Raw genomic sequence first — 13035 nt, 5'->3', positions numbered from 1 at the left:
AAACTGAATATCTCATAGACATCTTAAACTCCATATGTCTAAGAGTGAACTAATTATACTTCCCCTCAAGCCTCCCTTCTTCCTTACTTTTCTCTTACTGTCAAGGACACCACCATCTTCCTAGTCCCTAGGCTTATAACCTAGGTGTCATCCTCAACTTCTCAGTCTCTCATTCTTCATATCTAATCAGTACTGAAGTCTTACCAATTCTTTCTTTACAACATCTCTTGCATATGCCTCCTCCTCTCCTCTGGCACTACTACCACCCTTGTGCAGGATCTCATCACCTCACCTCTGGACTGTCAAAGTAACCTCCTGGCTAGTCACCCTGCCTCAAATCTCTCACCACTCTAGTTCATCCTCCACTCAGCTGTCAAACTGAACTTCCTAAAGAGCAAATAGGACCATCTCACCTGCATATTCAGTCAACTCCAGTAACTTATTACCTCCACAATCAAACATATATCTTCCATTTTGGCTTTTAAAGCTCTTCATAACTTGACCCATCCTACTTTTCCAGTCTTCTTGTATCTTACTCCCTTCCATCTAATTTTAATTCATTGACATTGGCCACCCTTCTGTTCTTTATACACACACTTATCTCTATAATCTGGGCATCTTCATTGGATTCTCCCATGGTTGGAATTCTTCCCCTCCTCATCTTGCCTCTTGGCTTCCCTTAGATCTCAGCTGCAATTCCACATTTTGTAAGAATCCCCTTAATGCTAGTTTCTTTCCTCTGCCATTATCTCCAAATTATTCTGTATCTATGTTGCTTGTATGAGGTTACTTGAACATTCTCTCCACATTAGATTGTGCCTTCCTTAAGAGCAAGAATCATCTTTAACTTTTCTTCGTAATCTCAGTGCTAAGCACAGTGCTAGGAACACTGTAAGTGCTGAATAAATGCTTGTTGACTTAATAGCAGCATGTGGTATAACTTGCCCAGGGTCACGCAGCTAGTAAGTATTGGAGGTAAGATTTGAATTCAAGCCTTTCTGACTCCAGTCTCAGCTCACTGCACCATGTAGCATCTAGGGGACATTTGTCTAGCCCTTTAAGATTTACTCAGTGTTGTATTTGTGTAGGGGGAGGGGAAGCCACAATCCATGATGAGCTGAGTCTGAGAACTGAGATGGGGCTGGTGCCAGCATCTGAGAGCTGTGACAGCTGTCCCTTATTCATTGGCCCTAGGGTATATCTGTCATGTCAGCTTAGTCAATGAGCTGGGAGCCTGGGCAAGTTCTTCAGTGGTTGCAGGGTCAGAACAAGGACAGAAGCTGGGAAAGGAGAAGATCCAGATCCAGAGGAGAGACCCTGGAGATCTAGCCTTATGGTCATAGAGCATATGGTACCCAGAAGGGAGGAGGACCAGATGCCAGTCCAGGAGAGTAGGTGGCTCAACAAGATGCTGTATATGTAGAGAATGTGAACCCGGGGACCCTGATTCTAAATCCAGTGCTCATTCCACTGTACTATGCTGCTTCCCATACCAGACTGTGCCAGAACAATCAGCCATTTGTTACACGTAACCGACAAAAGCATTTGAGATCAAGTCTAGCTGTGTGATGAGGCACAGGACAGAGGGAAATCCTGACTGTCCTATCCCAGGTCTTTCATTTCATCATCTGTAAAATGATGATAATAACACTTCTATTATCTGTTCACCGAGTTGTGAGGAAAGACCTCTGAAAGTTACGAAGTGCTAGATGAATGTGAACTATCATCAGCCTCGTCTTTATTATAAATAGACCATTTGGCTGAAGCAGATGGTTCCTGTAAAGAAACAGTGTTGTCCATTATGACACACTCAAATCAAAGAAGTTCAGAAAAACCATAGTCTACTGTGCATGCTTGAAGAGCTGGATCCTTAAAATTTCACTCTACAGAAAGTAACTTCAGAAAGATTAATTTTTTTTCCTTACCACAAGTAATTCATGATAGTCCTAAGGGCTGGTTGTCTGTACATTAAATTTATTTTTATCCTCCACATAAGTTTAAAACATTATACCCAAATGGTGGAGAGAGACATCTTTTCTGCCCCTAGCATCATGTGATTGGCCTATGTTTTTTTTTAATGAATGAAAATTGAGTCTTCAGAGGTTACTTTATGACTGAAGTCATAGTTTCAAATCATATAGTGATATCTGACATTTTTTACTTCTATAGAAGTTAGCATAAGAATGAGTCAGGATTAGGTTTAAAAGTTAGAGGTTAAGATTAGGAAGAATAATCTTTGTTTTCTCTCTGCGACAGCAGCTTTTTAGCAGTCCTTATAATCATCAGCATTATAGTTAGACCACTTGTTTCCTCCCATGGTGGCAGTTTCTCTTCTCATTCAGTGTGATGAAACCACTTTCTGTCCCTGATTTAAAATCTTATTAAGTTTTCTGTTTAAAACCTTGTCAGGTTTCCTGTTCAAAATGACTTGTTCTAGAAGAGATGTGGGTCCCCTTAAACAATATTTCTGGCTTGAGCTAACATGTTGGCAACTGTTTCAGAAAGGATAGCAGCTACCAGGCCAGTAGATAGAGTGTTACTGGACTTGGAGTCAGGAAGACCTGAGTTCAAAATCCTACCTCCCACTCTCACTAACTATGGGCCCTTGGGCAAGCCTCTCTGAGTCTCACTTTCTTCGTCAGTGAAATGAGGATAACACAAGCATCCCCCTCACAGGGATGCTGTGAGAATTGAAGAAGACAGTATATGTAAAAGTCTTTGCATACCTTAAAGTGCTGTGTAGACATTAGCTATTACTGTTATTGTTAGAGCTGGAATGAAACACAGAATTCAAACTTATACATCCAGTGAAGTGAGGAAACTTGGAAAAAGTCACCTTAAAATGTTATACCTAATTGTTTCTTTTGCATGAAGTTTTCTTTTTGGGAGAATATTTGCATAAGCAAACAAACAAATACATGGATGAAATGAGTTATCAAGTTATTCTTGTTCTCCAAGAAAAAATATTATGGTGGGGGGAAGGAGGATGGGTTTCATTAAATTTCATGTAATTTTTTTTCTAGGTTCTGAGGGATATCGGTAAACAGGCAAGATCAGTTACTAGACTGTGTTAAGTATAGTGCTTACCCCCTCCTTAGTGTAAGTTTTTGGTCTTTAGTTATATAGGGAAGTTAATCTTGTTATTAGCCAATGCTTAGCTTTAACTGAAGTATATATTTATTGAAGTAAAAATGAATTAAAACTCTTTTTGGATGATCCGTGAAGGAAAGGGTGAACAACGGAAGTCAATAAAGATGAGAATCCAGTTGAAATTAGAGAGTAGTGACCCCATTAGCAGAAAATGTGGCCTTAATTAATTTGACAGATCATACTTTAGTTCTGAAAGGTAGACACTCCTGCCTCCAACCCAGGCTGCAATCTCGCTACAAGCTGGTAGACAGGCTGGAGAATTCATCCCTCCAAAGGCAACCTGTTGATGAATCTCTGGATTTACCAAAGCTGGTCCTTGAACCACAGAAACACAGTTTATCACTGACCATGGAATTGAAATGCTTCCCATTTGATGGGACTTTCTAGAGTTTGTGTTTTCTTTGCACGGCATTGAAGTATCCAAGGTTTTCTCTGCCCCAAAATGAGGCAACAGAGAAGAAAATTAACCCGTCACTCACTCCTCTACCCTTTGTAATATGACCCTCCCCCTTCCTCACTCAACTGAAACTACTATCACCAAATTTACCGGTAATTTCTTAATGAAAGTCCTCGTTCTTCTTGACCAGTTTCATTTGATATTATTGAACGTCCTCTCCTTAAGGAAACTGGGCTTTGCTGATACTCCTCCCATCTCTTCTGGTTCATCATCCAATCATCCCCCTTCCCTGTGGATATTTACCCAAGTTCTGTTGTAGACCCCCTACTCTTTCTCTCTTAGTGGCCTCATCATCTCTCTCACATTTAATTAAAATCTCCATGCTAATGACTCCCAGATCTATAAATCAAGCCCCAAAGTCTTCCCTGAGCTTCAATCCCTTATCACCCATTGCCTATTGGACATTTCAAATTGGATATCCTGGAGACTCAACATATACAACACTGTATTTATTATCTCTCCCCCAAAACCCTTTTCCCTGTCAAACTTCTGTTGAAGGCAACACTCTTCTTTTGGTCTCCCACGTTTAGCATTATCCCCAACTCCTCATTTTTCTTCAACCCACATATCCAATCATCTGACAAATATTGCCATTTCTACTTTCCAAACATGTGATGCCTTCTCTCCATTCATACCACCTTAATCCAGATCTTTATTAACCCCCTCCCTATATGCTGCATCAACTTTCTGATTGCTATCCCTACCTCTGATCTCTCTCCACACTCAAACCAAAATAATTTTCCTTAAGCAAAGACATGACCATGTGACTCCCCTACTCAATAAATATATATGATATATATTGTATATATGTCATATATACAATATATATCATATTTATGTACGTGTATATATATATATATATATATATATATAATATAGTAGCTTCCTGTTGCCTCTAGAATCAAAAATAAATTCCCCTGTTTATCTTTTAAAGCCCTATATGACTTGGCCCCAACCTGACCTTCCAGGGTGGCACATTATTCCGTTTTCTACACTCTATGATCCAGCCGAACCGGCTCATTCTCTGCTCCCCATTCCATTTCTTTACTGTGGCTGTTTCCCCATGCCTGCAATGTACCCCCTCCTCACCTCTACCTCATAGAATCCCTCCTTTCCTTCAAGATAGAGCTCAAGCCCCATTTGAAGCCTTTCCTGATGCCCTCAAATTGCTAGACATTTCCCCCCAAACTACCTTGTATTTAACTGTTTCTTGTTGTTTATTCGTATCCAACTTTCTGTGACCCCATTTGGGGTTTTCTTGGCAAAGATACTAGAGTGGTTCACCATTTCCTTCTCCAGTTCATTTTACTGATGAGGAAACTGGGGCAGAGAGGGTTAAGTGACTTGCCCAGGGTAGCGTAGCTAGTGCCTGAGGTTGGATTTGAACTCAGGTCTTCCTGACTCCAGGCCTCACAATCTATTCACTTCACCACCTAGCTACCCCTAGTTAACGACTTACTTTGTCTTTATTCTCTTTTTGATTATTCTATATATACTAACATATCGTTTTTGTCTCCTGTTAGATTCTAAACTTCTTAAGGGCAAGGATGGGTTTTATTTATTGAACTTCTATCCCCAACACCTAGCATAGTACCTAGCATATAATAGGTGCTTAATTAATGCTAATTAACTGATCAATTGGTTTTCATTACTGTTTTTGATCATAACCAGAGCTAGCCCCCTTTTCAAAAAACTTAAATAAGCTCCTTCATTTTAATTAGGATAAAAAGAGATAGGAGGATATGCAGAAAGGACCACCACTAGAAATTCTTATGCTTGGTAGTAAATTATCTGGAAGTGGTAGTACAGAGTACCCCTTCTCTGAGTGGGGTCTTGCCTTGAGAGACAGTGGCCCACCTCCCACAGAGTTAGTCATAGCAGAGTTAAGTGGCTTCTGACCCATCAACAACTCTTCCATGGTGGGGAATGATGGATCAGGGGAGTCAGGTGCCATGATGGTGAGACTTCTGGAGAGAACAGCCCAGAGCTGAGAGAGGGAGGAGACCAGGGAGCATCAGGACAGCAAGGAGGAAAATGGCGAGCCCCTCTCCCCAGTGAAAGCATCCAGGGGATAAGTCCCATTTGTCCTGTGCTCAATATACATCACACCCCATGTTTGCCCTCTTTTGGTGTGATTACAGCATAAAAATTGCTTATACATGTCCCTGTCATGGATTTTTATGTTGTTTCTCATCATTCTAATTTGTAACAATAGGAATGATAATAATCATGATAGCTAACATTTATATAGAGTTTATTATATGTCTGGCACTGTGCTAAGTGCTTTACAATTATCATCTCATTTAATCCTTTAGGAAGTGGGTACTATTATTAACCCCATTTTCAGTTGAGAAAACTGAGGCAAACAAAGGTTAAACGATTTGCCTAAGGTCCCATCTATTAAGTGTTCAAGGCTGGATTTGAACTCAAGTCTTCTTGACTCCAGGCCCAGTGCTCTACGCATTGTACCATCCATTTACTCCCAGCTAGAAAGGGTATCCAACTTTCCAAAACACAGTCGCTTTAATTAGGGCATAAAATCACTTTCATCTGTGATAGCAGTTTGACTAAAAATCCTGAAGTATGAAAGCTTGAGGGGACTTAAGTAACCCAGTGGGTAGAACACTTGGTGTCAGGAAGACCTGAGTTTAAATCCAGTCTCATACACTAACTAGCTGTGTGACCCTGGGCAAGTCATTAACCTCTCTCTGCCTCAGTTACCACAACTATAAAATAGAGGTAACACTAGCACCTCCCTCCCAGGGTATATAAAGCTCCACATAAGTACTAGCAATTATTATTTAGTCTGCCCCCCTCATTTTATACTCCAGGAAACCAAGGTCTTAGAAAACCAGGAAGCTCAAGATCAGTTAGCCCCACGCACCCATCATGCCTCTGCTCAGAGATCACTCCTCCCCTTTTTGCCTGGGCGGTGCATTCGCCTTTGGGACAGCTCTAACTGCCACTAAGTTTTTCCTTATGTCCAGCTGAAATTTGTCCATCTGTAGAGTGTGCCCTTGGCCTTAGTTCTGCCTTTTGGGGCCAGGCAGAAAAAGGGTACCCTTTCCTATAGGAGAGCCCTTCAGCTACCCTTCTTCCATTTCCCCCTCGGAAGGATCATCATCATATGGCATAAGTTTCGAGCCTCCTCCCTTGCTCTCCTCTGGACATGTTTCAACTTTTTCAATATCCTTTTAAAACGTGTCCTAAAATATCAATATCCAATATTCATAGCCTTTCTAAAACATGTCCTAAAACATCAATATCCAGTATTCAATATCCTCTAAAACATGCCCTTAAATATCAATGTTCAATATATTTTAAAAATATGTTGGAAAACATCTGGAATGGAGTACAATTCTCTCAGTGTGGTCTGAGTCAGGGCAGAGCACAGAAGGCTTTCCTGGGGTGTCATATTTCTAAGGATTACCCCCCCCCACCCCCACCTTATTCCCCCAGGGTAAAACAGGACTCATTCCTTCAACTGTCTGTGGTTTGGGAGAGCAAACCTGGGGCTTGACCAGGCCTTCTCAGGGTCAAGCAGGGGCTCACTTGGATGTATAAAAAAATTGTAACTATGTTTCCATGTAATTGGTTTATTTTGTAATCCTACATATTTTATTTTGTGGATTTAAATCAGTCGGTAAACATTTATTCAGGGCTTGCTGAATGCCAGATATTTCTACTGCCCTCATTATCTCCCTAGCCACAACCAGGTGGAAGACACTCTCTGCCCTCTAACTCTTCTAGCAGCTAAGTCCAAAAGTGGGCAGAGTGCTGACTTTGGAATCAGAAGACCCGAGTTCAAATTAGACAGTAAACACTCATGAAGCACCCACTCTGTTCTGTGCACTGTACCAAGGCATGAGAAGGTCCCTACTCTTAAGGAGCTCAGAGTCTATTGAAGGAAACATGCAAACAGGTAACTTCAGACAAGCCACAGACAGCAAACAAAAGAGAAAATCAATGAAGTGAAGATTCTAGCTTTAAGGGTGATAGGGAAAGGCTCCCATTACAAGGGGTAGGACTTAAAGGAAGTCAGAGAGCAGAAACAAGGAAGGAAAGCATTTCAGGCATGGGGGACTGCTGGAGAAAATGCTGGGAATCTGGAGATTGAAAATTTCTTGTGTAACAGCCAGGAGCCCATTGTAAAGTGTAAGAGGACAGGAAAGCCTTAGGGAGGGAGCAGGTTATGAATGACTTTGATGGCTAGAGGATTTTAGAGTTGATCCTGGAGGTAATAGGGACCCCCTGCAGTTGATTATTCCAAGTAGAGGTCACCAGTAAGAGCACCTGAGTGTCTCCTATGCACTAGACAGAGACTATGTCCTAGGGAAATTTGGATTTCCCTCTACACAGCATAGATGAGACCTCGTCTAGAGAATATTAGGAGCTCAATCAATCTTTGTTGATCTGACCTCAATGTTTAAAATGGGAGAGAAGCTCACCTCCAAACATCCATGAAATATTTCCCATACCGAGATGTCAGCTATACTTTTTTGAACCTCCAATGGAACTGAAATCTCATCCATGGGGATTCTCTTCCCAATGTAACCCTTCCATGCCCTCTCACCCTGGTGTGACCCTTGTCTGTATCCTCCAGCCAATTACTCCCTACTCAATAAAATGAAGTGGCCCCCTATTGCCTCCAGATTCAAATATAAAATCCTACCTGGCACTCAAAGCTCTTCCTAACCAATCACTGCTTTCCAACCTTGCCTATTTCAGGTTTTGACCCTGCTCTCCCCTCTGATTCTTCCCCTTGCTTCTGGGCACCCTTTTGTCATATTGACTTTATGCACTATGATCTATGAAACATCGGGACAAGAGAAATGAATAGAAAGAAGACATATATTTTTCAGCCTAAGGTTCCCTATCGTGCCCATGCTGGAAGTACAGTGACTACTCATGGGTCTGATCTATTTGGTGATGGACAGGGGAGTTCTGATTTGCTCTGATTCCAACCTGGGTCAGCTTGCTCTTCTCTAGATAGTCTGGTGGTCCCCCACTCTCAGGTCTTACCATATTGGCATTAGATTCAATGAGGACATCTGATTGGCTTTAGTCCTACTTCAGCTGGGAATTCCTGAACTCAAGTGATCCACCAGCCCCAGCTTCCCTAGTGGCAGGGATGCCAGATGGGCACATCCGTACCTGGCTAAAAGTAAGATTTTTTTTTTTCAAAGTAGGAATCAGCAGCAAAAGTGAGCCAGATCGAGGAAAATTTCAAGCAGGGCATGAAGTCAAGGATTCCAAGGTTGCCAGGCAAGCGGTACAACACAAGCCCCATAAGTCAGAGCAAGAGAGAGGACGGAAATCAGGAAACCCATCTATCCATAAGCATTTACTTAGTGCCTACTGAATGTCAGGTACTGCGTTAAGTATTAGAGAAACAAATGCAAAGAGTGAAATAATCCCTACTCTCTAAAAGCTTCGAAGAAAATAGGAGTTAAGGTTTACTATAGGAAAAAGTAGGAGTTATTGTCCTAACTGGAGATTCAGGTCAGGCAATGGTGTTGGGATCCACAACAACCAACAGGTGAAACAGGTCAGAGACTCAAGAAACCAGACCACTGTTCTTGCCAGCAGAAGAGCACCAGCAGAAAACAGTCAGGGCAGTAAAAATGAGACATCTATAATGATAAAAAAAATCTGATTACTGAGACCAAGTTGCTTCTTAGCCAGAAAGTTTCTTGTGACTTCTTGCTAGGGGAGAAATTACTCCCAGGGCTTGAGTGGTTCAGAGCCCAAAGACAAGCAGGTTCTAGTACAGAGAGCAAGAGGGGAGGGGAGGGGAGGGGAGGGAAGGAGAAGGCCAGATCCAGATAGTCTTCAGCATCCTTTTCCTCCCCCTTCTTCAGCATCTCAACCTTGGGTCCCTTCTATTGGGAAGAAAGTGGGTAGTAGGTGCTTAATATATGTTTGTTGAATTGATTTGAATCTCACAATTCAGGAATACCTTGGTATAAATTTACTGAATCTATTACCAAGGAAATTTGCATTTTAGAAAAGGATAGCTGGGAGAGGAAATCAAAGACATTCATTTAATTATGGGACTGTCATAGGCTGATAGGTGAGTGATACTTGGGACAAGTTGCGGGGGGATGACTTGCAAATCAAACCACAAATAAGATCAGCTGATGGATGTAATGCCAGCGTTAGACTCAATCACATAGCACTCCTTGCTGATATAATCTATTCATTAATCAAATATTGCCTACAGCAACCTCTTTTTCCTCTTCAACTGTCACCTCTTCCCCCTGGGATTTTCCTCTGGATGGGGAAGAAAGGAAGGAAGGAAGGAAGGAAGGAAGGAAGGAAGGAAGGAAGGAAGGAAGGGAGGGAGGGAGGGAGGGAGGGAGGAAGGAAGGAGGGAAGGAGGAAGGGAGGGAAGGAAGAAGAGTGGAGGAAGGCAGAGATTTTTCAAAACAGAGAAAACTCCACAATGGATTCCATAAAGAATAAAGATTCTCTGGAAAATGGAAGAGTGTTGTGAGCAGGTGAGTTTTCAAAATAGTTGGTCCTCAAGTCAAATAGATGATTTACAGGAAAAATAAGTTGGAGTGAACTAAATAGTCCACCCCTAGGAACAGTGCTAAACATATAATATTTATTGCAACCATATGTTCCCTTAGAGAGCCTGAAGTTAGTAATGAGAGCTACTCTCGAAAGAAAGACTCACATATTCTGAATATGGTTATACATTTGTTTAACACTGAATATCTTCTGTCTCGAAATTGACCCCCTGACTGTTTTCATCATTCCAGTCCTTGCTGGGGCACCTGGGCTTTATCAATACTATACTCAAACCAGCAAATGGGAAAAGTATAGAGACAGCTAAGTGAGAACAATGACCCCTCTCTGGGCTCATTTGAGCTTCAGCATGTCTTTCTGTGTTTTGCTATCAAAAGTAGATTTGATGGTTTTATTTCTAAAACTGTTACTATAGCTGGGAACAGACTCAAAGGAAAAGTCAGAAGACATGCTCTTCCCATTTCTAAATCCAGAAAGTGTGACCCAAACTTTTCATTGATAATGATGTAGCATTTGAGAGAATTTCTGACCTTGGGATTTCCTCAAATAAGACTATTGTAGATTCAAAATATTCCATAGGTTTGTATCCTTTGAAAATCATAGTTCTTGAGCCCCCACCATTGTGTTCCCTTTTTCCAATCATTCATAGGATGCAATTATTTCAAAGCAAAGGCATTTTGTGAAATATAACAGCAAGAAAAGTAGGAATATACCATTTCTACCCATAAACCTGGGGTACATTGTCCCATAAATAGACATACTGTGAGTGGGAAAAATGGACATATATAGAGAACACATGGAGCCAGGGTGGAAGGGGAACTTATACCTCTAGTGCTGCAGGACTATTGTGTCTTCTGGTAATATGATTGCATTGCTCTCAAGAGGCCTGTTGTTGTTCAGTCATCTTCAGTCATGTCAAACTCTTCATGACTCCTCTTGAGATTTTCTTGGTAAAGATACTGGAATGCTTTGCCATTTCCTCCTCCACTTCATTTTACAGGTGAGGAGACTGAGATAAACAGAGGTAAGTAACTTTCTAGTGTCTGGGGTCAAATTTGAACTCAGATCTTTTCTGACTTCAGGCCCAACACTCTATCCATTGCACCACCTGGCTGCCCTCCTCAAGAGGCCTATTCTCCACTAGATTCTCATGGTCTAATCTCTGCCCTTCATGACTACTGGCTAAGGTATTCTACTCATCCTGGGCTTTCTACCATAGGCAATTCCACGATACATAGGCTTGTAGAGTTTCTCTTAGTTTTCAGCTTCTGGACTGTCTTCTACTAAGGTGGTTCTTCTTCATCATAAGGTTCTCCAAATGTCCTTTTAGTTTTTGGAAGAAAGTTGACCTAGCTAGTGCTTTAAGGCACAAGTTTTTTTTTTCTTTTCATTTCCATTTACTGATCCTGTAGAAGCAGGGTCTCTGTCAGGAGTCTCTGATTAAGGTTCAGGAAATCTGTATACCCCTGTATTTTGTTTCTGCAAGAGGAGCCCATGTTCCCAAACCCATTTAAGGAGAACTCTGGCAAAGGAACCTGACAGAACTGTGAGAGTCTTCACCCGGTGCAGTTCTTAGAGAGTCCTAACATGCTTTGAGATGAATTCCCAAAGAAAAAAACATAGGGCAAGGTAGATTGATATTAGAATATTATATCAAATTTATTTTTGTGTTAAAAAAATGGAAAACATAGGATTAAATGAATCATTTCATAAAATGGTAAATACTATCATCCAAAATCAAGAGTCAGCATTCTATGAAATGAAGACAAATTAGGGGTCTCCCCAATAATATTACAGGTAAAACAAGGATGTTCATAAACACCAGTATTTTTGATATAGTGCTGGAAGTGCTAACTAAAGCAGTAAGATAAGAAAAAGAAATTGAGAGATGAAGTATAGGAAAAGAGTAAATAAAATGAAAACTTTGTAGATGATATAATGGTATACATGCTGAACCTATAGAATTGTCAAAAAATTTATTGAAATTATTCATCAAAATAATGAAAAGTAAAATAAACTCACACCATTAACCTTTTCATATATTTCCAGCAAAATTGAACATTAGGAAATAGAAAGAAAAACTCCATTTAAAATAACTATAGAATGTATCAAATATTTGGGAGTCTACTAAGATTCACAAAAGAATTACAAGAATTGATTAAAACTACAAAACACTTTACAGAAATAAAATAAATGGGATAATTGACCAGCCATTAATTTCCCCTGGTTGGCCCATACCTATAATAAAAATAACAGCTACTATCTTAATTTATTTATTCAGAATCATACCAATCAAATTACCAAAAGGCAACATTATAGAGTTATTTTAAAAACAGGAAAAATAATCAGGAGGAACAAAAGGTCAAGAAACTCCAGGAAAATAATGAAAAAACCTGGAAAGGAAGGGGACCTAGAAAACCAGATCTCAAATTATAGTTTCAAGGCAGTACTCATAAAAACTATTTGGTACTGGTTGAAGAGAAGAGATGTTTTATCAGTGCAAGAGACCAAATAAAGAACATGTGAAAGCAAATTAATCAAGTGGCACAATGCTTGATAAACCTAAAGACTCCTACACTATAGTGACAAGGACTCACTATTTTTTTAAAATGACTATAAAAATTGGAAAACAATCTGGCAAAAATTAGCTTTAGTGAAGACTAATATTTCACACCACATAACACAACAATCTGTCAAATAAAAAAACCTAGATATAAAATGACATCATAAAAAATTAGAGAAGCATGGAAGATGATACTTTTTCATGGGAGATAAAATGGGCAATTTTGATTACATAAACTTGGAAAGATTTCACACCAACAAAATCAGTGTTTAAATCAGAAGGAAAATTGCTTGGTGAGAAAATATTCATTCGCAAACAGCTTTATCTGATA

The sequence above is a fragment of the Notamacropus eugenii genome, chromosome 3 (assembly GCF_028372415.1).
Source record: "Notamacropus eugenii isolate mMacEug1 chromosome 3, mMacEug1.pri_v2, whole genome shotgun sequence".
NCBI lineage: Eukaryota > Metazoa > Chordata > Mammalia > Diprotodontia > Macropodidae > Notamacropus > Notamacropus eugenii.
This window is presented reverse-complemented; position numbering follows the sequence as displayed.